This window comes from Protopterus annectens, chromosome 1.part0 (assembly GCF_019279795.1).
Source record: "Protopterus annectens isolate FY-2018-M chromosome 1.part0, PAN1.0, whole genome shotgun sequence".
In the NCBI taxonomy this organism is placed as follows: domain Eukaryota; kingdom Metazoa; phylum Chordata; order Ceratodontiformes; family Protopteridae; genus Protopterus; species Protopterus annectens.
Window position 1 is genome coordinate 514,134,323 of NC_056725.1, and position 23,848 is coordinate 514,158,170.

General features: G+C 34.3%; 1 protein-coding gene across 3 annotated transcripts in view; it reads right to left on the minus strand.

The window, feature by feature from the left end:
- The window catches only part of TJAP1 (tight junction associated protein 1), a 1,031,177-nt gene extending 1,011,437 nt beyond the window's left edge, over nt 1-19,740 (minus strand). The window contains exon 1 of one of the 3 annotated variants that reach the window (XM_044061070.1): nt 19,678-19,740. The gene's annotated coding sequence lies outside the window, so the exon portion shown is untranslated. Of the gene's footprint in view, nt 1-19,585 lie in introns of all 3 variants that reach the window. The other 2 variants (XM_044061061.1, XM_044061052.1) reach the window with 2 other exon arrangements.
- Between the last annotated feature and the right edge of the window lie 4,108 nt (nt 19,741-23,848).

The following is a 23,848-nucleotide window of genomic DNA, read 5'->3' on the forward strand; positions in this document are numbered from 1 at the left end:
AGCCCCCAAAGAGATAAAGGCTCTTCCCCAAAATGTCAGCAATAACTGCCTCGATCTCATATTGGCCTTACAAGACACTTAAAATTCCATCCCAAATAATGTTAGGTAATGCTACCATAGAAACAAACTACATACACTAAAGTACCCTGCTTAGATCAAACTGACTGGAAATACCACATTAAAAAGTTCCTAATGAACACCATTTCACTTAGGTCATTCGTGAACCTAGGCAATCTGAACTAAATGACATTAATGAAACAGAGAGGCTTTCTGGAAACTAGGAACAAGACCATTCACTGACAGACCAAAAAAACTATTTAGAACTCATTTTGAGAACAGCCACAATAAGTCACATACCTTACAGGGAAAAAAGAACAAAAAACTCTTTCAAAGCACATTTGACAAGCTATAAAGCAATTAACCAGTTAAGTCACTTATGAAGTGCTTCATTATCTAATTTCAATGATCATTCCTTCTACAGAAATTAAATACTTTATGACAATTATATTTTTTTCTTTTGGGAGTGAATTATTAGTTTGAAATATTATACGAATTATGAGCTTATGCAACAGGTCACTTGTAAATCAGTTCCAAAGAAAATGTCTTTCCGCTTTTATAACAGTTCCATAATAGATCAGGAAAGCAGGCTATCTATATATCTGCCATAACGTCCTAGGCAATTTAATCATTTTGATTGCTTGTTTTAAAAATAACAGCAAAAAAAGAAAATTGCATTAGACACTGGTTGCAATGCTTTTTGATATTTTCCCTTCCCCTACACTGCTGTTGAAACTACAAGCATGATCTTTCAAATTTTATTTTTTTACATTCCTTTTAAACAGAGGATCAAACAACCTGAAGAATGATAAAAAAGGGAAGACTCTTAAAAATATGAAGGCAAGTATCATTTTATGGCAACAGATATTAAGAAAAACTGTTCAGACTAAAGGCACGTTTTTCTTTTTATATCCTTTAAATAGTACATTTTAAATCACTACTTGTACACACATTTATCAATAAGCTTTACTATTCAATGGTAAAAGAGCAATACAGGTGTTCTATAATTCAGAATAAATTACAACGATTTCACTAACTATACATCCAATATTAAAAAAATAAATCATTTTATGGTAACAGATATTAAGAAAAACTGTTCAGACTAAAGGCACGTTTTTCTTTTTATATCCTTTAAATAGTACATTTTAAATCACTACTTGTACACACATTTATCAATAAGCTTTACTATTCAATGGTAAAAGAGCAATACAAGTGTTCTATAATTCAGAATAAATTACAACGATTTCACTAACTATACATCCAATATTAAAAAAATAACTTTAGTTTCCTAATTAAGACATCAATGTATTCCAAGGTAGTTTGGGCGATTATCTTAAACTTTTCTTGTTAATAAGCACTTTTAAAGTCTGAGTGTCACACAGTTAATAAAACTGGAAATACATATGGAGGAGTAAGTAAATTGCTTCATTGAAAGGGAAACATGGAAATTGAAAGGGAAACATGGAAATTTAAAGGACAAAGCAATTATAACATGGTGGGAGCTCGATTTTCTTTCTTTGAACATAAATGAGTAACAGTGGCCACAAAATGTGTGGCTTAATGTTCAAAAATTAAACAAAGCTACTTGTTACAAAAATCAAATTAACTAGGAAGTAATGACAAACTTCCCTTTTAAGCATAAGCAGGAACCACCACTTTACGGAATAAATATATAAATGGCAAATAAGGAAAGCCTGCTATGATAAACGGGATGTCAAAATTAGGTCTTCACATTTGAAAACAAAGTACTGGGTTCTTACACTAGGGCGAAACATATCAAGAAATACACAACTTGTACTTGATAATATGAAGAGACATTTAATAAATGTCAGGCTCTTTAACTGCTGAATACCATAACAGAAGATGATTCACTAGTTCTCACTGACTAATCTGTGCATTTTTGAAAGCAAATCTAAACACATTTACATATCACAAGATCCAATACCTAAAAACAATACTTAAATCTACTGCCCTCTATCAGGCCATAATGTAGTAGTATTCACTCATGGAACACTGGATATTAAAATCTCAGCATATGCAACAAAGTTAAAATAGTTTAAGAACAAACTAAACGTGGAATAGAATGCTTTCCTGGCTTAAAATGACAAAGACAGAGCACTGTGGATTAAAGGACAAAGCCTTGATTACGCCCCAAGTTCAATTAGCAACTCCTGTGGCTGAGGTTTTGGTAAGGGAAGATGCATGCCTATGCAGGGAAGGGAGCATGCATGGGAGCACATTATGGTTTATCCCCTGCAAAGGCTGGAGATGCTCAGGGAGGCATTACCCATGAGGAAGGCTGGGCATCAGCAGAGTCACCACTGAGGTAGCAAGATAAGCAGAGTTCCTTCTGCAGATGTGTATGTGCACTTGGGGGGTTAGTGAATTATGGGAGCAAATACTAAAAAAATTCTCCTCAGCACCTGGGAGGTGCCTTATACTCCCCACCAGCTCAAAACTGGGTTGGATAAAGTTCTGGCGTGACAATCAAGTTCAACTAACCCAATGAACCAGGACAGGCACTCAGCTTCATGAAAAAGATATCAACTTAAACATATTATGCAAATCATTAAAATTAAATTGGGGGGGGCATGGTATTGAAAGAAGATAAAGGAATAGGAAAGTGAGACTGCTTAACTGTAGCTCATTTTGAATGCCTGCGAAGTTTAAAAAGTAAAACAAAATTATTTGATATAGCTACAATTTTAAAACAAAATAAAAAATGTTAAAATAAACTAATCATAAAAACTTAAAATAAAAAATATGTTCCTATTCCATGACTCTAAAAAGAATGCATAATATCAACACTTGACATATATAAATGAACTTAAAGAAATGTTAAACAATTGTTCACTGATCTTTTTATGATCAAACCTGTATAAAAACTTTCAACAAAGGGGTATAACACACTTGAACCAAAGCCTGCTTGAAATACATAAAAAAAAAAAAAAAGAAGGTACTAATGGTGTTTCAGATATCTAAAAATCTACAAAATGTCATTATATACAATTTTTACATAATATCCAAACTTAAAAATCAAAACACCCCATCATGGAAATATTCTATTACAACACCCATTCTAAAGCAAGACAAGACAGCCTATTAATGTGGCGTATCAATGAATTTCATTACTAAACACAGATTACAAAATAGTCCAGCCATTTTATGTATACAGAATTAAAATCAAACCCCTGTGTTGATAAATGAAAGTCACAGAAGTTACACTTCATAGACAAAAGATACACATACAAAAAAAAATCTAAATAATTGAAAAGAAAAATTAGCCATTACATGTCTAGACAAAGAACAAAAAAACTGAGAATGTTTTAGAGGATTAGGGGGTGGCAGAGAAATTTACACAAGATCATTTTGCTTGCTTGCGTAATAATAATAAAATATAAGTAAAACTATCATTTTCAGCACAATCAAGTACCACATAAGAGGTCCTCTTTCCCCTATTTTGGCAATACCAAATCAGTAGCAGTACTAAAAAACAGAATCCTAATATCGCATGGTTTAAATTTAGTAATGAAGTGCCAAAACTCTCATTATTCATGCATAATAGATTAACCAAGGAATACATCAGAAATTCAGACTGTAATAAGGAATCTGAAAAATATCAGGACTTTCATTTAATGAAAAAGATAGATAATTATAAATAAAAGCATTAAACCAGACACGGGACAAATAAGGTAAGCTGGAAAGCATTACAAGTTAAGAGAAAATTGAAAATAACTGATCAAATTGATACAAGGTGGATAGTTTTAAACGATTTTAATACAATATAACTCTAGAAGCTTCTAGCATATAAACTTAGAATTTTAATATATTGCAAGAATTTTAATATACTGAACTTAAACATATTGCATTTAAATGTATCAAATGTTATTGCTCTGAATGCTTAAAAATAGAAGTTTCTAATGCCTAATGGAAGGAAATTAACTTCCTTGGATGTTATAATTGCGTTCAATAATTTAAAACATCAGAAATAAGTGAAAATTAAGAAAAAAGGATGACCTGATATTTAAGGAACAATTACTTAATGGGAAGATTAGAAAACGAATGAATACAACTGAAAACATCAATACCTGAATAAAAAGTAAATACCTCGGTTTTGCCTAATCCCTGCTGAACTGCTCAAAAGCCTCTTATGTAGCCTTTTTTACAAATAACACACTGCTAACCCTTCACACTTTGAGGGAATAGTTTAGATAACTGCCTAAATTCCCCTTTCCTTTTGAATTTAGATAAGTCTTCAGATTCAGTTTATGCAGTGTTAACATTGAATGGCCTATCAAAATCTCTTCAGCATTCAGTCTTTATTCTCATTTGTGATCAATGACCAAAAATTCATGTCAATACAAATCAACCATCAGACCAATTATTACAAATGTTAGAATGCCCTAGAATTGCATTACACCATCAAAACACACAGCAACACCACCTCAGTTTAAGCACAAACCCTTAATTATGCGATCAGTCATATATAAAAATATCGCCTAGGATCCCCAAATTCATGAGATTAATGTTAATCACAAATATTTATGTATAAGCAGCTATAAAAACAAAAATGTTTTTGAAACAAAAAAAAAAAAAAAAAAAGAAGAAAAGGAGATTCTATTTATGAACAAGATAAGTCTGCTGAAAGAAAATAATTACTAATAAATTTACAGATGAACCACCACCTGAGACTATGCTGCCAGTGTAACAAAAAAAATAAATAAATAAGAAAAGAAATTCAAATATATATTTTCTTCTTACTGAGTTTACCAACTAAAGAAAATGAAAATTTGGTGCACAGCTGCAAATATTCAGGGCAGTCTAAAGGAGATTTAAAACAATTGTGGTGGTCATTTGTGTTTGGCAACTAGAAAATAACTATCCCACAATGTCCATCCCCCACTGGCAGGCCAGAAGTAATCATGGACAATGAAAAAGGTGGTCAGTGCTGATGGACAATGAAAAAGGTGGTCAGTGCTGAAAAAGTTGGAGCAAGGCCGTGCCACCTACCAGTGGTGGTGATCTACTATAAACAGCATAGACAAAACTAAAGGAAAGTGAAACAGATCTTCACACAAGCATATGTAAACATTAATAAATTGATTGCCTTTGTTCAAATATAATTTTGAAACTACAGCATCTCAAGCAAAATACCCCTTACTTTGAGATACAGCAGTCTCTCAAAATTAAGGTGGGGAATATATCCCTCACAGTGGAAGTTACAGGGGGGGTGAAACCTAATTGCAAAACGGCTCTGCTCTGCTACAGTGACTTTCATGGCTCACATTTAGTATAAATTGCATACTGATGTTCAAAACTTTTCACCTTTTCGATAATGAACATCTGCAGGTAGAAATTCTGAAATGCAGCTATCATCCAGCTCTGTGGCATACAGCCCCATCTATGCAACAACTAACCCAGGCTAAATTAGCAGAGGGGGCAAAAGAGGAGCCAGTCATGGAAGGATCCGAGTAAGTTACAGACACCAGGACATAAAGGATTTTATTCACTGCAAACCTGGGTGAAAATGGAGAGTTTACCATAAATAGCTGCACCTAGTTTACAAGCATACTACTAATCTACGCTAACCTTGGGGAGATGAAGCGTTCTATTTACCTCTAAACCATCTTGGAGTCCTTAGATGTGCAATGGTATTGAGAATGCAAAGGGACTTGCATCCCATTTGTGCTTGGGGGGAAATCTTTTTCTGTTGCAATAGGATATTCTCTGGTGCAATCACAGTAGGTTTGATGACTTAGAATTCTGGGGACAACAGCTCAACCACCCCAGTGGGGGATACTATTTTTTCGTATACGGCACTCTCATCAGGAGAGAGACAGAGCTCGTGTGTGAAGCTACACAGTTATTCATGCTTGCAACAGAAAGTAGACTAGTGTTAGCCAAGCCAAGCCTTTGCACAACAATGTGCACAGAAACGTGGAAATTGGTAGATGACATTGGGATTAAACACTATATTGTGCTTATTGCCCAAAGTAGGGAGGGAACAGAAGCAATTTAAAAAATATTCAGAGTCAGTTATACTGACTATACCACCACCCAACTCTCATTGCCTAGAAAGACAGCATTACCAAAAAGTAATCTCCTTGGAAAGAGGAGACTACCCCATAGGTTTGTGCGGAAAGCTTACATCAGAAAAGCATAGGAGAACTAGAGACTGAACAGGTATCAGGGAAGCTTCATTGCTGGGTTAAATAAGAAAAAAATAAACCAAATTTAACTAAGTAGTTGAGACTGCTCAGAAAATGGCAGTAAGCACAACATGCCTGGACATCAAGATGACCTCTAACACAGTGGTGCAAAGAAAGCTAGTAGGCAAACTGAGAAATGTGGGACTAAACATGGTAAGAAGGGTTTTCTGAAAGTTTCAACTTATTGAACTTTTCAAAATAATTTGGCAAGTAAAACTGAACAAAAATCTCAAACAAGCAGCATTCGGCAAGAATACAAAATTTTGATGAATAAAATGAACACAAAACAAATAAGAGGATCCAAGTGCAATTATCAGCAATTCCAAAATCATTATCTTTGATTTTTTTTTTTAACACAAACATCCATTTCATCTTCCCACTACAAAACTACTTTAACTCTGTAGTTTATGTTAAATGCTTCATGTTTGAAAAATGACCACAGTTACCATGTAAATTAAGCAACTATAATGATAATGCTTCTTTATGTAGGTGTAAATGAAACACACCCAAATCAGTCTGCTGCTGAAAGAATTCAAAATTAATTATCTTGAATTTTCAGTTTCGTTCTTATGTTCCTCCTCATTTTAAAATTTTGTATTTTCTCTTTTCCAAAACTTACATATGGTGTCAATTCTAGAATAGAACAAAGTCAATTCAGAGGAAGATGTATGCATTAGAATATCTTGCGTGTAAAATTTAGCGCACACACAAAAATCCTTATCACCTCCCAAACAATTATAAACAGCAGTCAACTCTTTGCTAGCAATAAGGCAATAGTATGTGTTAGTAAAAATCAGATCATAATTTTTAACCTTTGGTGATTGAATGCACTACCTGAAAATTGTAAATGCACCTTATGGCACAAAACAGATTATATATCATACCTCACTGCAAGCTAATTTAACTCACAAATTAGTAGAATATTCAACTCTTCATTACTTGTAAAATAAATAAGTTGAGCAATTAAGTAATTTAGAACTGGCAGTTACTGGTTATAAAATAAAGCATGTTTTAAATTTGGTAATTAACTGCTGAAAAATCTTAAGTTGTATTAAAGAATGTAGCACATTGTGCTTGTTAGGTCATCTGGACTTTAAAAAAAAGATGCAGGACAACATTAATAGCTGGGAAGCAAAGCACTTCAGGCAAACCAGTCACATTGCCTTCTTAAATTACTGTAATAATCTCAATCCAGAAATTCCTTCAGAATATGGTCAGTCTACATTCAGAAAATATATTTTACCAACACTAATATTTGTCAGTAAAAATTAAGACATCACTTCATCCATAAAGGTTTAATACAAGGGGCCAGAGCCTAGATGGCAAACAGATAAGCAGCACTTTTTTAGAGCTCCATAAAACAGTACTAGGAAACAGGAAAAAATTATTTTCATTAACCAGAAACAGCAAAAAAATATTAAGGAACTTAACTACAACTCTATCAAATTTCAAAAAATATTATTGGGTTTTTCCTGTCAAAATATATTGGAGATCACCACAACTGTATGGTAATGGCCAGCTTAAAGAATTCTCACTCAGAAACTACTGCCACATTACATGAACCCTCATTGAAAATGGATAGATTTACTGATAACTTAGACAGTCTCAATGAAAAATACCAAACACAAACAGATGTACTAAAAGAAATATTACAGCAACAAAATAAATTACTTGATATGGAGACATCACTAGATGACAGATGGGAGACTCGAAGAAGAATTCTTGCTACACCAAAATAACTGGCTACTTAAAAGTGGATGGCTTAGAGAACAGGGAAAGGAGAACTAATACAAGAATATTTGGTCTTCCAGAAAAAAACTGAGGGAGAAGACATCATCTTTTTGAATTCCTGGCTTCCTGAAGTGCTCGATTTAAAGGAGGAATTATCAAATGTAATAGAGATATCAAATGTAATAGAGAGAGCTCACAGAGCCATAGGAAAATCTATACCCTCTTCACCTAATGCACCACCAAGATAAATTGTGGTAATGTTCGTCCTTTTTGGATAAAGAGCTCATTTTAAAATCAGCCTGGGGAAAACGTCCCATAATATATATAAACAGAGTCAGATTAGATTTGACAATGGACTAATCTGCAAAAGTGTTAGAAATAAGGAAAAAACTTGGCCATTAGTGAAACTTCTCAAGCAAAATAACATAAAAGTGCAAATGGTATATCCTGCTAAAATCAGAATTTTCTATTCAAATGACTTGAGAACCTTTAACACTGAAGAAGCTTCTATCTTAATCAATAATAATAATATCATCACAATTCCTGTAAAAATGGACTGGGCTGTATCAACCAATTTGAAAAGATCCCCAGAGAAAAACACTTGGTCTGATGTAAGGAAAAAGAAAAGAGAACTGATTCTAAAACTATGCAGTCTTCCAAATCTCTCAAAGAAATAGACTTCTGGACTTTTCCTCAAAATGTATGTATTTTGTCTATTATAGAAAAAGAAAAGAGAACTGATTCTAAAACTACGCAGTCTTCCAAATCTCTCAAAGATATAGACTTCTGGACTTTTCCTCAAAATGTATGTATTTTGTCTATTATATTGTCTGATACTTTGTGACATTTATACTTTTTCATATACTTATACTTTCTATAACATACTCATCACAAGTCTAGTGGTTGTGCCTGACAATGATAAATATTTTTATAAATTAGAGGGACACTTAGAAAATATAGTTAAATTTCATTTCATAGTAAATGAGGAAAATCAGGTTCAAATGTTACCTTTATTCATCATTTTATTCGTAACTAAATTGATGTGAGAGACAACATCTTCACAAATGCTTTTTTTTTCTCATCTCCCTTTTATTAGTAGAACATCCACCTCATTGTTGTATGATGAGAACTGAAAACTCAATTATAGTTTCTGTGGGCTACTAACATCACTGCAATTCAATTTCACATTTTACTGTAACATAGATGTCCATACTTTAAAATGCAAAAGAAACAGTCACTATAAACAGAGTCCCGTTGCTGGGTTTTGACAAAGTTGTCATTTGAAACACCCTTGTGCATCAGTTAGAGTTTCCCTTAAAAAAAAAAAAAAGTTAATGAGATTACCTTGCACACTCTTGAATCAAATAATCTCATTTAGAATGTGTCACTTTGTAGATTTTGCGAGTTCTTCACACACTATTAAAAAGGGGAAAGAAAGAAGCCAAAATACAGTACTTTTACCTAGAAGTACAATATTCCATCGAAATGTCAGTCCGCACATTCACGTACATAACGAATTGCAAGTAGTGGAGCGGTTAATTCCGTTTATTGGACTTCCTGAAGAGCTTTTCTCCTTTTTATTCATAAAAACCCAAGGGAGATTAGTTTACTTGTAATTTAGATAGAGAACGAATGACTGGAAGCCCTGTGAAAGTGTACACTTGCTTTTACGTACCACCTTCCTCAAACAGTACTTCCCTTGTCTGTTGTGAAGAATTTAAGGTGGAAACAGTCAGTAAGGAAAACTTATTGCAAAATCGGACATAAATTAATATAATAAAGCAGTTTACATGTCACACATTCTTCTGAGAACAGGTTGACTTACACATTTTCAGATATCGGCTTCTAAGAAAAACATGCTAAATGGTACTGTTTATTTTGCACATCTGGTTAAGGCAGGGCTTTATAATATACGTTTCCTTTAATTCAGCAGCCATTAGCTGCATAGCTGACTATTATTCAGATGACATTTTCATCGACTATTGATAATTGCTTGGATAATAATGTCATCAGTTTCTCGATGAGATGCTTGGTATAATGAGTTCATCCTGAAATTCCATCTTTATTTCTTTACAGTAGCTGGTTCCTAGGAAAAATGCTTTCTTGGTTTAGTTCTACTTTCGCATTGAGAAGTGAAAATAAGGCAAACCTGCAAATAGTAATTTATGATGGGGGATTCAAGTAGAGCACTGATTAGATATGAGACAGAGTGATCTCTTAAGGCACTGTCCAGCTTAATAGGTTTTGCTTTTCTCTCTGTGCCACTACTCTTCACAATTTAATAACAGGGACAGGAGTCTGCCCACCCATGCATCTTGTTATATGACACAATTTTTGATAAAGACTCCACTGTAAAGGTTCTAAGGACCTGTGGTTGTGTGCAGAACAGTTTCAGTAATGCTCTGCCTTGATTTGCATTCTGCTCAATATTTTGAAATTATATTCTCGTATTATGGATTGATACTATAATTATGCACTAATATTAAGCAGTTTGTAAATTGCTCACCCACATGGCTACTGCTCAGGGTAAACTGCTTCATCATCAATGAGTGACCACTATTCTCTAGTGTTGACCTTCATTTTTCCTTTTACTTTGCTACAACTAGCCTTATGGGTGGCTATAAAATAAACTGAATCTGGTCATGTTTTTATTTGTCCATAATAGCAAGCAAGTGAATGATATTTAGAGATTGTTACTGTATTCTCTGTTAAAGAAAAAATATATACTCTGCATTGTACATCACCGACTGTTACTCGTGTTGGTGATGTTTGTACTGATCTGTTTGTGTACACAAAGGCATACTGCTGTGTTCTCAAATGTCTTATATCAAACTGCAGCTGTGCTAATGTCTGTATTCTGGCTTTCTGTCTGATAAACTTCAAAACTAGAAACTTTCATGTAAGGGAGAGGCATTTAAGAGAAATGTTATGATTTAACCCAAAATTTATTAGCAACTGACCTATTGATAAATTTATAAATTGCAGGATAGTTCTATATCTAGGAATTTACATATACACTTGTAAGAAACACTGTTAATGGTTGAGATTTCTTTGAATGGGTTCTCTCAATATAACCGTCTTTTTAACTAGACTATTCAGACAGTCAGTTTTGCAAGTCACATACTGAAACTTTCATTCCTCTAAAATTGTTTTGACTTCTGTTCTTACAAATTGTAGACAATGAACAGATAGTTTGAAACTGTTTACTTAAAAACACATCTTTAACTGCATTAATTTCAGTACTTGCAGTGATCAATGAATCTATGAATGTAGGAATTTAATATGTTTCATATAACATCTATACACTGTTTTGAAACTGGTATAAATATGCTTAAATTTCATTCTAATGTTTTTATGAAACAATATTCTACTGGGTAAATGTTATGTCTTTTTACTCAAACATGTTTACATTATCATTTCTAGTGAACACAACACCATGCGTCCATTCTATGGGCTGCACAGTTTTTGTAGTATGATTCAAGTGTTCTGAATAGATTTGTCTGTATTCATCTTCACTCACTGACACATCTAAAGTCTACTTCACTCAGTTATAATATATTTTAGTGTGAAGAAGAGTGTTATCTGACACAATTGTATTGGTCATATCATAATAGTGGAGACTAATATGTATATACACTGCTCTCAGTCTAAAAAGAACTATTGTTAAGCAACACATACTATACTGTTTATGGCCTTTAAGGAAATGGTACTAATAGACATCTCTTTGGCATCATTAGCATTTATAAATGAGATTTTACTTTATGAAGGTTTACGTAGTGTACGATAGGACTGTCATATTCTAAAGAAGAAGTCTAATCTAAATTTAAACAGTATTACTAAAACAGTCATTTCCATACACTGTATTCATTCAATATTAATTATTATATTGTGAAAATAACTACTGGTTTGTTTTTTTTACATTTTCTTTATTTAATTTTGTCAAATCTCCAAGACAAGAGAAAAGGTATACTGGAGCTCGAAAGGGGTCAGTTTGTTTTTCTTCTTGCATGTTGGAAGTTATGGTAGGCAATCGGTTAGATTTTTTTCTCATCGATTGGAAGTGTATTTCACTTCATGTACATTAGAGGGTTTACAAAAATATTTGTATACTTGTTACTATTCAATTAATTTTGGCTTTTTTCTTTTTTTTTATTGGCCTGAACTAAATTATAATTTGAGTTATCTTACTAAAATTAATATATTGACTACAATGAGAATTAACATAGTAGTTACACATTATACATATTGTATGGTATTACAAATATATTATACAAAACAAATATGATGTAAAGTTAATTATTGGGAATGGACTTGACTATTTTTATCCTTAAACATTAATGGTTTAAACAATCCAAGGAAAAGATCTAATTTATTAAGATATATGAAATTAAATACAGTTCAAGTAGTTTTTCTTCAAGAGACTCACTTCAAAACAAATGAAACTAGGGGAACTTTAATTTTATGGAAAAAAATGTCACTATGCCCCAAATCATTTACAAACGTGAAGACAAAGAAGGACTTTTAGCTATAGTAATAGTAAAATACAATACAATAATAGACTCTGGACATTAGTAAATATATATTGGTTCCCAGGTATTGGGGTTGGGACAATTATTAAACACACGGATCTAATTACTAGAGTATATAAAGGAAACTATTCTGGGAGGCGATTTCGATTACATATTGTATAAATCAGAGACCACAAACAAAAAGAATTTGCGTGCAAGTTCTACAGGGAAGTTACTTAAGAAATGGGAAGAAAGTTTAAATATAATTGATACATACAGTTATAAGGAAAAAAAATAATTATTTTCACACCAGGATCACAGATTTGGGACACATACAAGAATTGATAAAATCTAGAACTAAATTCAAAAATAAAATTCTCCATAATTCCTTGTCCCTTTTCAGACCATAACTCATTAATTCTCAAAACACATACAGATTATAAGAAGTTATGTCAAGAATTCCAGCTTACATTATAAAATTAAAACAATTTAAGCAATGGTTAGATTCAGAAGTACAACTCGTTTTAGACAAACTACACTACTGAAACAAACATAATTAATCTTTGGGACACCTTGAAAGCCTATTTAAATGGAAAAATTCTTTCATGATATAAAAAAAACTAAAAGAGTGGGAATCAGAAATATGTAACATTCACAAACAAATCACAGATCTCACTATTAATTCATCTACTTACACACAAAATAATCCTAAAAAGCAATTGAAGACAAACAAAAGATAATGAAATTCTAACTCACAAAACTAATAAAGCTGTAGAAAGGTTAAAACTTAGCTCCTATGCAGTTTCACCCAGACATTCATAATTTAGCAATAAGATAAGAAACATTCGATTGAAAATAATATTACAAGTATTATACATGAAGGGGAAAAAAAAAAAAAGGTTTTGGATATAAATTGTATACTAGATGCATTTAAACATTTCACTGATCATTATAATGATATTTCACATCTAACTAATACATCAAACTTAGACCTGAATTTAGTAAAGGTAAAGGCGATTCCAGAAAAGTTAAAGTTAGACATTCAAAAACAAATATCCCTAAAAGAAACTACCCAAAATATTACGTAAAGTAAAGTAGTAAAACACCGGGAATTGATGGAATAATTAATGAACTGCATAAGATATTTCCATCTTCAGTAATATCATTGTTTCATAGAACTTTAAACAAAATTCAAACACAAAACACAATTCCATGGAGATGCTCCTTAATTATGCCCATTATAAAAGAAAATAAAGACCCTTTTACATTGTAAATCTTATAGGCCACTTTCTCTACTTAACGATTATAAAATCTTCATGTCAATACTAGTCAGTAGAATTAAAAAAATTATTGACACACATAACAAATGAGGATAAAACAGGACTCATTTATAAAAGGCACACACATGACAATATACAAAGAATACTAACACTTCTAGATTTCTTAAACAGAAACAACTAGGAAGGTCTAATAGTAGCTTTGGATATAGAAAACGCCTTTGATTCGTTGAGCTGGGACTTTCTTTTTAAGGCTTTGGAACTATTTGAACTTCCTTCTAATTTTACAATAATAAAGAATATTTATAAAGACTAAATCTGGCTTATGTAAAACTCGGGCCATTCACCTTGAAAGCTATTGAAATAACCAAAGGCACAAAGCAGGGATGTCCGATGTTACCCATTCTGTTTGCCTTAGGAATTTAATTATTTGCCTCATTTAGTACACCACAATTCTAATATCTCAGGCATAGATGTATATGGTCAACTTAAAAATTATGTTATTTGCCGATGATGTTTTCCTCACATTATCTGTTTCGGAGAAATCAGTACAAAAACTAGATGAAACAGTGGAAAGGTTTTATCATATCTGGCCTTAAATTTAAAGGGAAAATCAAATTATATGCATTTGAATAAAAAGAGAATTCACTTCAAAAACAAACTGCGCAAGAGGAAAACAAGTTCTCACAACAAAATATTTAGGAATAACACCAAGTGATAATTTGGAATCTACATTAGACAAATTATAATACAATTAATAAAATAAAAATGCTAATAGCATAGGTTTGATATTTGAAGACAAATTAGAAATAATAAAAATGACAATAATTCCAAAAATAAATTACATTGTACAAGCTAATTACATTGCACAAGCTATTCCTATAGTACCAAACAAGAAAATATTGAAATAAATAAAAATTCTACTAAACTTTTTGGTACCCAAAAAGAAATAGAATAGCCTATACTCATCATATTAGATCCTGGGAAATGGGTGGAATTAAATTCCCAGATCTAGAATCATACATAAAAGCTTCCATACTAAGAGCTATCATTAATTGGATATATCCTAATTATTCTTCAACATGGAAAACATTGCAAACTATTATTTTTTAAACAAAAATAAAACAATTAAAAATTGTATATTAAGTGAACGAAATAATAAGATGTGGCACATACCGACTAAAATTCAATATAAATATAACAAAACCAACTAACTTAAATTACATAAATAATATATATTTATAATTTATTCACAAGATTTATATATACTAACACGGACATAAAGATCTGGCTAGACTTGATAATACACTTTAGCTCTACAAACAATGTCTTCAATAAAATTCATAATGTTATGCAAACTTGATGGGAGGGGAAAAACTTTTCTATACGGTGTTGGCAACATGTGAATCAAGTAGTATTAGACATTCAACAAATTCAAAATACATACGACACATTTCAATGGCAGACTGGTTGGTACTTCAAAGCATATTACCATATGCCAAAGATCTTAACAGTAAAATTATTAATTCTCCTTATAAAACTAGTCCAAATTTGATAAGTCTAATATTTGAAGTTATTTATAACAAATATAATTGGACGAATCTAATTTCAAAATTAAACAAAATATTGATAACATAAAACTAACCCTAATGCAAGATATTAAAATTTCATAGCAAAAGGATGTCACAGCAATCAATTGAAAGTAAAACAAATCTTCTATGTTCTATTAAGTTGACATTTAATTTACAAGTATGGAAAATATTTACCTGGAAATATATTCACAAGGCATTTACTACACCTGATAAACAATTTAATTCCCCTAATAAATCCATTTGTTGATGTTCTTTAAACTGTAAAGCTGACTGGTCTCATATTTTTTGATTGTATTAACATAAAAAAATATGGAAAGAAATTACTATTTTTCTTCAAGCTATATTCACAGACACCTTTATTTTAACTAAATCTTTAGTCCTTTAAATGTTAATGATACTACTGAAATTAATAAAAAAAGATCTATACCTATTTTGGTCCATACTAGCTGTGGCAAGGAAATATACAACTAGAAAAGTGGAAGTCTTCACAAGAACCTACTCTGGAAGAATTCTTGAGATTGATGGAAGAAACAGCGACATAAGAAATTGCGTCAAGAGATTAAAGGTGAAAGAATCGAAAATTTCTCCTAAAACACGGATAAACATTCCTTGGGAAAAAATGTTTGTTCTTACTGAGACATTGAAACTGAACTCTAATTAACGTGTAACTTTATACTTTGATTTAATATTATAATTTTTTCTTTTTATTAATTTCATTTTTTTTCAGGTCAATCGTACATACCACTCTGACTGGCACCAAAACACATTAAAGTCTCAATTTTCTCAACAAGCACCTGCTCAAGTTCATTGTCTCTACTTACTGATGTCTGTTGAAACTTACAACTAACTGTATGCACATCACAGCACATCATCAGAACCTTGACTGCATATAACAGTTCTTGCTCTCTCTGCGTAACAAACACCCTTGAGAAGATAACATATTGATTCAATATATCACAAATCAGTCTGCTATACATCCCTGATGCTGACATATCTGGAAAAAGAAAATGTTACAACTGACAACATGCCTTTGTCAGCCTTTTCCACGAATGTAATGCTTTACTACTCCCTGTATACTGTGATGTACTGACTTGTCAATACCTCTATCCCTGTATCTATGCATGTGCTACATAACTGTCTGTACACTGTTATGTGATCATGTGCAGCCTTTCTCCCAAGCCTCCACTGAAAATGATCCTGCCAAGTTGACCTACACTGGTTTAACAAATAAAATACCAGCATAAGTACTCTTAGTCATCCTTATGACTACTTCATCTAAACACAATCCCATTATTTCTAAAGATGGCATTTATTCAGACTTATTTTTTTCTTCAGCAGTGTCAGACAGCATTATAAATGGGCAAAACAATTCTGTATAGAAGCAGAAATTATAATCAGATGGAGAGAGCCTAGAGGAAAAAAAACTACAGAATAATAAGCTGAAAAGATAAGCATACCTTGATTCAGTTAACATTCTAAACGCTTTACCTTCCTTAAAGATAAGATTTAAAAACGCCCTAAAAATGAAGAAATTTAAAAGGTCCTAAAACGTGAAAATAAAATATGACACCCAGATGTAGCACACCACACTATTATAAACATTTCATATTAATGGAGCTTATGACTTATAAAATTGGTGAACAGTAGCCAAATGATAATTACAAATTAAAGCAATACAAAAACTGGTGTACATTTATTTAAAAAATGAAACCTAGTCAAAATGTTAAAAACCATAACAGTTTAAAAATACATCAATAAGAAAATGCAGAAAAAATATGAAATCTTTTCTATTCAAAAACTTGTAATACTAAATTGTTTATACCCACTTGCATCAGTGTTGCTCTACAGAACAGCATTTATGCTCCAACTCCTCATACATGAATAGTTCAATACAAACTTACTGAGGCACAGGTCAGTAAAAGCATACAGTCTCACAAGCAGTACACCTTACAATACAAAAATGGACTGCAAGTGGAGGTGCAACGGGAAAAATTGAATTTGTGACCTTGTGTCTCCATGTACCACCCAAAATCTTTACAATGCTGACTCGATAAGCAAGAACTCATTTCACACTGCATTGTGATGTAGCACACCTCCAAATTTCTGCAATATGTGGGGTGGCACACCTCCTTTAACCACTACTGAAATTACTACATAAAGGTAAAGTAGGAATATAGAGTAATTTAATAAGGTAGGAAAAGTCATGGAACACCTTCCCCTCAGGAAGGGGATTATTACCAAATTAGAAACTTTAGAAACTACACACACTTGATACTTTACTGAAAAAAAAAATGTTGGTTGCTACTTACATAAAGATGTCGGTACTTCATATTTACTGAAGGCTACTTACACAAAGATGACAGTACTTAATATTTACTGAAGGCTACACATTTTTGTTGTTCAAATTACATTTAGTACAGAAAGCTTGAATGAAAAAAAGAATGCCTACAACTTGATGTAGAGCAATGCACCAAAGGCAATATATGCAAAAAAACACAAACATTTCCAATTTCCCAGCAAAAATAAATAAATTCAAAATGCACCCAAAATTACCTACTACTAACCTCTTAACATTTGTTCAGCCATCCAAAATGGACACTATAATTCTGATAGTGGTCTCAGACAACAGTCTACTTACCGTTTTGCACACAATGTTCCATAAGTTTAATTAATTTTAAAATTCCAATCACACGTGTTAACAATATATTGTCTTTTTTAACTTGTAATTTGCAAACTACTGCTATATAATCACAGAAATAACACACAAATTATTCACCCATGCTGATATTTTTCCTCTAGAAATGTGCGCTGGGGGGCTTTTTCTTAGTTGAATCACTTCTGCAACACTATGTTGTGTATCTGGTAATCCAAAACATCAGTTTTTGTTCACAAATTAACTACATTAGTTCGTACCAAAGAAATTAGACAGTCAGCAGGTAAGCTGAAAAGGAGAGGTGTGTTTATCTACTGATGTACAGCACACTCGATCAGTCCAATTGACCACAACTGTACTAATCTTGCTGACTGAAGTAAATACAGTAATCGCTGTTCAACTATCACAGATCATTTTAAAACCACTTACAATACATTAATACTGCACCTGGAAGAGAACACCAAAAGTATGAAAAACAACAGTTAAGGATCAGGTGGAAGACAACAAAACACCCTCGTATAAAACATAACTTAACAAAACACCCTCGTATAAAACATAACTATTAAGGGCACTGATTTGTTTACGCGGACTACATGAAAGGAAACACGTATATTCCTCAGTCAGAACTGAAAAGGAAGCTTCCAGATTACTTTCTGTAAAACTCAGCTGCTTGAGGGCACCGACTTATGCAAGCAGACTTGATGAAACGTTAAATAAACCTACTATGCACATTCTCAACTATAAATGGGTGCAGTTTTTGTTGACTTTCCGTGATGTCATTTAACATACCATATCCAGTAAATAGCAGCAACAACTGACCTTGAAAACTCCCAACAGCTGTCCAGAAAACAAGGATTTTTTTTTTCACATATACGTATATGTACACACACAAAGACTAGGCTACACATACCACATGCAGTTAAGAAATCTCTGCCCATACTTCAGTGATCTATCGGCTACAACTACGAGTTTTAAGGACATTTGCAAATATATTCAGAACAACAGTAAAGTAGCCAGGCAAAAAAATAATCCTTAACACTTCGGAGATGTGAACTTTGCACCCCGTGAATCAAAAGTTGTATACGTATTAAGTACATTCTCCAATGCACTTCTGCAACCTGAGGAATGCAACTGACACTGCAATAAGCAACCACCACACAAACGTTTCAGTTTTCTAAACTGTATGCATTAAATCCCTACCGTAGTGTTGCATTTCCATTTTGCAACAGCCAACCCCCCCCAATACACACCCAACTTTCTTTTATAAACCTTAAGTTTCCAATACACGATTGGACAAAGTAATTTATGCAGCTTCAAATATATTTATTGCGTTTTACTGCTTTTATGGTAAGACAATAACTTTTTACCCATTGTCTGACGAGCACGTCCCCAATAATGGGTAAACTCAGTGTTGGTAAAACTATAGGACTATCACACTCAGTTCTACTGTTTGCGAAGTAGAGTTTGATCAAACGACTAGGTAGGAGAATCTTATGAGGTCTCAAAGATTAAAAAGGAGTCTCAATAAAATGCATAGCAATGTAAGCAAGATGCTCACCTACGAAAAGCAGAAACACTTTATGAGTTACTTTACAGATAGCATAAAGTACAGACCTTCCTAAATAACACGCATAATTCCCCACATCCTACCTATTTAAACACCGCGGCTGACTCAGTGGGTAAAATGGCTGCAGCGTATCTACGCGATTTTCCCTACGTGATGATGTAGTAAAGTGACCCCATTTCCCACAGTAATAACTAAATCTCAGCTGAGGTGCGTAAAAGTGGTTTAAGGGTTGACTGATAGCCAAGTACAGTACTGACGTATTATAGTACTGCACGATTTACAAAGCTGACAAAAGAGCCGTTAAAGAGTTTGGTTTACGCTTATACGAAGAAAATCTGAGTGAAAGTGGGGACAAGCCCCCTCCCTTCCTTCGTACTGTTTTCTTTAGAAAGTTTTAATCATAATAAAATCAGTCTGTATTGTGGATTTTATGTTGTGAATAATAGTAATACTTGGATTTAATATTTGTCATAATTTGTTGACTGTAGCTCTCATTAATTCGTGACAAAAAATCAAATTTTTGAAGCACGGAGCAAACATTTGGAGGAGGGTTAGCAAAAGATTTTTAAGTTCATCTGTATAGTCATGTGTTCATCTTTCCCACTGCATTCCTCTCAGCTGTACAATTTTTTCGCAGAATGCCCGTCTTTTTGCCTCATATTTTTTGTCCGTTTCTCATAAGTTCATAACATTATGGTTTTCTGGCAAATCACTCAGGGTTGAAGTCAGAAAATAATGACAGACATTTGAATTTCAAACTTTGCTAATGCCTAACCTGTTATTCTATCAACTTTCGAAGTCTAGAGAGCACTATTTAAAAAGTGTCCCTATTTTTGGGCCTTTGTTCCCCCATTATTTATGCCTTTGTCTAGATTTCTTGCTTTAGGAGGTTGAGAGGTAAGAAAAGGGTATGAGAGAAAGAAATAAGAATTACACTTGGGCTTAGGGTTGCCACCTTTTCAAACGCCCAAAGTGGGACATTTTTGGTACAAATGTCAGATTTTGCAGGCCGAAACATACCCACGGCCAGTACAAAGGACAGAACTTCACTTTTTTGCCTAAATAAAAGCTTGTTCTTGTAGCATTTTAGTTGCTTATTCTGTTTCTTATAACATTTAGGTGTTTCAGATACAGAATAACTTTTATGCAATTATTACATAAAATATAGGAAACAATTCTGTCCTAAAATCTCAGGACATTTGCCATTTTTACAATTTTTTTGCAGGACACAACTGCCCAAAGAGGGACTGTCCCTCGCAAAGTGGAACAGGTCGTAACCCTTCTTGGGCTATATGGCTTGTTTCTTCCTAAGGAAATGACTGGCCATCTTAAAAAAAGCAGCCCCCCCCACTCCACTGATTGGCTAATTCCCGAGGAAAATTATGAGTCAGAGTACATCCTTCTTCAGTACGTTTTGCTGTCTCCTCTAGTAATTGGCAAAGAGCTTCATTTTGTGGCAGATAAGTCCCATTGGCTAACCTATCAACTCTGAAATATCTACCCCCTTTTGGCATTTACCTATTTTTTGAGAAAAAGTGGGGGGGGGGGTTTTCTCCCAGTACCCAAAGTTTCTGGTCAGAGATAACTATTTTTAACTTAGAGACTGCGTTTATTAGGGTATTTGGGGCTAATTTTGTAAAATATTGAGTCCTGCTTGTGGAAACCGAATTTTGCTGAACATGAAGGTGTATGGAGAAACAGGCCAGGGAAGTGGGTCTCAGTGTAATGCTTATTTTCACTTTGTGACAACCTGCCTACTATTTTCATACTGTCAGTGTATGTGTAATTAGTTTTAGCACCCACATGTGTTTCTTTGAGCTCAGCACTTGTCCAGAACTCGTTGTAAGCACTAAGTAAGCTACAAATTACTACAGCACTCAACTTTCCTCACTTGTCTAGAGGAAAACAATTTTTAGTATTTAATAAATAAGCACCTATCCAGGCATGTCTAAGGGTCAGCTCCTGGCATTTACTCCTGTCTACTTGATGAATCTGGGCATCTTGGGGCAATGCAGCAATTGCCTCATGTACACAGACAACCCTCTCCTCCTACCACCCAACACTACAACCTGTGAGAGATGCACTTATATAACCAAACTGGAAGCAAAGCTCTCTTCACCCAAGACTGGACTAGATAGTCAAGAGGAGAAGGTAAACACTTGCACCACACCACACTCATCACATAGTCCTTCAAAACCTACACCACCAAAACACACACATAGCAACACAAAACACACACCTACATTCGCGGAGGCTCTCAATAAAAATCTGCTCAAGCAACAGAGACCTCCAAAGCAGAAACACGTAAACTTCCACCTCCCCCAACACAACCCAAATGACACATAGCACACAAACTGAGTGTGCCACTCAACCACAGCCCATAAGGCATAACAACATACCCAACACTCTAGTCATAGGTGACTCTATAGTCAGGCACACTGATGTTCCACTCACCAGACTAAACAAGGAGAAAGTTACTGTCAGCTGCCTGTCAGGTGCCAGGATCCATCACATAACGCACGCACTCAGGTCACTCCACAACAAGTACAAATATGACTCTGTCATTGTCCATGTTGGTGTGAATGACCTGAGACATACCTCCCTGGACTACATGAAAAGAGACATGGAGGAGCTATCCAATCTTTTAGCCCAGCAGGTATGACCCTAGCCCTGAGTAGCATCCTGCCATCACCCAGAATGATACCACAGTACAAGGACAAAATGATTGACTTCAGCAATTGGCTAAGCTTCTGGTGTTATTCTAAGGGGAACCAATATCCCTCTGCCTGGGATGACATGATCGACAGACCATGATGCTTTGCCAGAGATGGCCTGCACCTGTCGCCCTTGGGATTCCGGATACTGGCTAAGGCTCTTGCCACCCCTATAATGCCTTTTTTAGGCAACGTTCCAATGACAAATTCACCACCGTAACAGGTACAAGCAGGCAAAATCTGAGGGTAATGCTACTCAATGCTAGAAGTCTAAACCTCAAAATGCATTCACTCGAGGCACTCTTTAAAATGGAGAACATCGACATCTGTGCAGTGACTGAGATCTGGTTCAAGGCTCCAGAGAGCACCCCTGGATTACCAGGCTATAATTCATACCACACCTTTTGGCCACCTAAGCTGGACCGAAACACTAAAGGTGGAGGCGTGTCCATATTCATTAAGGATATCCATACCTCCAGGCTAGTTGCTCAGCATAATGCATCCGAGATTATCCAAGCGCAACTAACTCTGGGCAAGACCGCAATCCAAATTGTAACTTGCTACAGATCCCCCACCATGCCCCAGGATTCCCACTCCTCATTTCTTGAAACACTGGAAAATATTAGGGTACAACCCAACACCCTAATAATGGGCAATTTCAACTACCCCACCATTAACTGGGAAAACTACTAATGTACCAACTCTTTTGCTCAACGTTTTCTGGAATTCATAAATTCCAATGCCTTGGGTCAACTTATCCACACCTCCACCAGGAACAGCAATATCCTAGACTTGGTCATTACCAACATGGGCGACCGGTGTTCCACACCAGAGGTCAATTCCTTGTTGGTCAGATCCGACCACAAGCTAATCAGCCTAGACATCCACATCCCGCCCCCACCCACTTTAAGGAAACCACCGTAAAAAATTTCTCCAAAGCCAACTTCATGCTTCTTAAGACAGAAGTGGCAAACTTCACGACAACCATGCAGATGGACAATAGAGGTACGACCACTGACTCCTACACAAATGCACTTTATAAGCACTTGCACAATTGCATGGATCGTGCTATCCCTAACAGAACCAAGATGCTATCCTCCAAAAAAAGGAAGCCAATCTGGTGGTCCCCTGCCATAAACAAACTCTAAAACAGAAGAAAGAAGCTGTTGCAAAAAAGAGTAAAATCTCATGACTGGAAGAACTCCCTGGTTAGCCTCAGTAAGAAGCTTAGATCCCTCATAAAATCCTCCAAAGCTAGCTATGAAAACAAAATTGCCACTGATTCTAGAGATGATCACAAAGCATTCTATAGCTATGTCAATAATCTCAATGGCAATACTCAGATCTGCTCTGAGTTACAGCACAATGGCACTAAATATACAGAACCAACTGATATTGCTAACATCCTGGCAGATAGGTTCATTGCTAACTTTACCCCCACCCCACCCCCTAAAGAGCCTATCTCTATGCCAGAAGAATGCAAAGTTCCTGTAATCACAGCTGCACAGGTAAAAACCACACTCTCCAAAGCCAAGAACAC